This window comes from Zingiber officinale, chromosome 3A (genome assembly GCF_018446385.1).
Source record: "Zingiber officinale cultivar Zhangliang chromosome 3A, Zo_v1.1, whole genome shotgun sequence".
NCBI lineage: Eukaryota > Viridiplantae > Streptophyta > Magnoliopsida > Zingiberales > Zingiberaceae > Zingiber > Zingiber officinale.
In genome coordinates this window covers 46896895-46899741 of record NC_055990.1, presented here as the reverse complement: position 1 = coordinate 46899741, position 2847 = coordinate 46896895, and the positions used below count along the sequence as shown (strand labels likewise).

The window sequence follows — 2847 nt, the reverse complement described above, 5'->3', positions numbered from 1 at the left end:
ACCAGAACATATACAATAAAATATTTAAACAATCACGCAGTTTATATAATTCAGCCTCCGGCTGACTACACAACAATTCACAACCACACAGTTTAATAAACCTATACCACTACTCGAGAAAAACACAACCCACAACGAAAAACCATCGTAGCGGAAAAACAAAGGTAGTAGACCAAAACTTGATATAAAAATCCTCGAGTACAACCACACATCATAATATTATAGGAACATAACAAGGAAACCAAAAGTTCAAAGATAGAAAATCGTCGCGACTCAGGGTGGGGACTAGCGACTGAAACCTCCTGACAGCTTCAACCTGAAATAGAAAATATATCAATGGGGTGAGTCCAACACTCAACGGATACCAAGATGACATGCATAGTAGGAAATAACCAATAGTAATAATTATGCGTACAATCTCTTGGAATAATAATGGAAAAATGTAAAACTGAAGAAAATGGGAGAAGTTGTACTCACCAGGACCTCCTATTAGAATAATAAGGTCGTTAGACCGAAAATGTCATATCTCCTGTATGCATGTCAATCATATGCATCCACCAAATATGTAGCAAACAAAGTGCAACAAACACAAGAAATAAATGCAATCATGCATATGATGCAAATGACATGTCCTGGTCACCCCTGACGCCAGCCAGCCATCTCACACACGATGGTAAGACCGAGTGGGTAGGGTTGTGACAATTGTGCACTCAGCCATCACTGCACTTAAGTGACCGAGTGGACAGGATGCTATCGGAGTACACATATCTTCCTACCCAAAATCATAAGTGGGGAGCTCAATGCTCTCATCTTCCTGAGCCAGTCCAGAGGAGGGATCCCTGTTCTACTACCATGTTGTGCCATGTTACCCATGAGTCGACTAGCAGAGCACTGACAGAGAAACCTGCTGCAACACACCCTGCCTAAATAAAAATCACTAACCCATGAGTGGCTGTGTGTGCAGATCCATGTAACTAGTGATGTGCTCAACAATAATGGAGCTGATAATCGCTCAGTATGCAATCATGCGAGATGGTGCATGACACTAAGAATGAAAATCCTAACCATATCTACCTCTATAAAACATGTACCAAAAATAAATGGCTCAAATAAGAAGATCTGGGTACTCTATCAGATATGCTAAATGTCTAGTCCGGTATATCATAAGGCATGGTATGTCACTACCTCTATGAGCATAAATAATCAAGAGGGTAATGGATGCAAAATAGGTAATAGATAAGTATGCTGAAGGAATCAAACAATGACATACTGATGCAAATATAACATAATTATTACTACTCATTAAAATCCATTATGCATATCAAATAACAATATCTAAAAGATAAGTCAAGGTATCCGTCTCAAAAAAAGATCATGACCAGAAATCCTACGACAAGACGCCATCTCGAATCAAAGTCTTATAACAACATGTATATAATTTTAGCCAATTCCTAATACAACCAGCTAAGCTAAATCCTAATATCATTAGGAACCTCAATTTGGATTGTCCTAAACAATCCAAACAAATTAGCTAACCCAGATCGGATCCATCATACTCATTTATCAATTCCTCCATAAACAATAACCATTACATTGGATTTGGATATCCCCAAGCATCACAATCAGATTACACCAATTAACATCATCATATAGAGCTAGATTAAGCATGATCATGTTCCAAAAACTCACCCGAGTTGATATCCTAACATATGCTTCACAGCTACAGAAACTCATCGCCAAAACTGGTGGTGGGCGTCACAATGAAGTTGCTGCCAGGAACATGGCCAAGACAAATGTGATCAATTAACCCACTTAGCACAAAAATTGGAAATCAGATCCTTACATGCATTACCCCAATTCTCTTCCTCTCTGACAATAGTCAACTGGTTTGAGGTGCGACCCCCAGGTGCTGTGACAAAGAGACTTGGATCCTCCCCCCTCTTGGCCGATGGTCAATCTGAGCAAGGCAGCGACTCAGGTGGGAATTGTTGGAGAATCTCAAGTAACCAGAGGAGAAGATGAAGGTCTCGGCCAGCGATGGAGTGGATCGACGGCTAGATCTAGGCCCCCTGCCCTTGGCCAATGACCCCCGGCCAGCGTTGGATCTAAAGCGATGACGAGATCCGGCGATCGGAAAAGGAGAAGGAAAAAAGGAAATCGGGTGGAAGTTAGAGCACGGCTTTGGATCGGAATGGCGGCGATGTTGCTTGGCACGAGGAGACTGAGAGATACTGGCCGGCCGTGGTAACCCGACGCTGGTCGCGGTTGGCAGTGATGGCTGCGGGCTAGCACCTGTGAAGGGGCAGCGCGACGTGGAGTGGACAGCTAGTCGGCGGTGATCACATGAGAAGGAGAGTGCAGCGAATGAAGAGGAGAGGAGGAGTTGGGTAGAGAAAGGATTCGTCTCCTTGGCCACTGCTTTTGTACACGGGGGAGAGGAGGAGGAAGCGTCGCGGGTTGGGGGAGACGAAGGGATCGGGTTGCGTCGCGAGAGGGGAGGAAGAGGAAGGAATCGGGAGGCTTAGGGCACGGGTACGAATGAAGGAAAAGAGAAAAACAAAAACAAAAGAAAAAAAATAAAAAGAAAAAATAAAACTTTTCCTCGTTTAAATGGGTAGCTTAAACAGGCATTCCCGTGGCACAATAATTGATCCCCTTAAACTTGTCATACAAGCTCCGAAATATTTCTTGAAAATTTCTAAAAATTCCCTTAAGGTTATATTTAGGTGTCGTATGTTACATTCTCCCCCACTAATAAAAATTTGATCCCCAAATTTTTGTTATTTACCATCAGCAAGTACTAGCTATAGCTAAATAGTATAAATGTTGAATGAAACTTAACCCACA

The 2847-nt window shown here is 42.4% G+C and overlaps 1 long non-coding RNA gene across 1 annotated transcript; it reads right to left on the bottom strand.

Annotated features, from left to right (window-relative positions):
- LOC122053710 lies at positions 1 to 2530 on the bottom strand. The gene is made up of 3 exons (XR_006132316.1): positions 1853 to 2530; positions 1690 to 1769; positions 1 to 316 (listed from the first exon to the last, which is right to left on the bottom strand). It is a non-coding gene; the product is annotated as an uncharacterized LOC122053710 (long non-coding RNA).
- Positions 2531 to 2847: the final 317 nt, after the last annotated feature.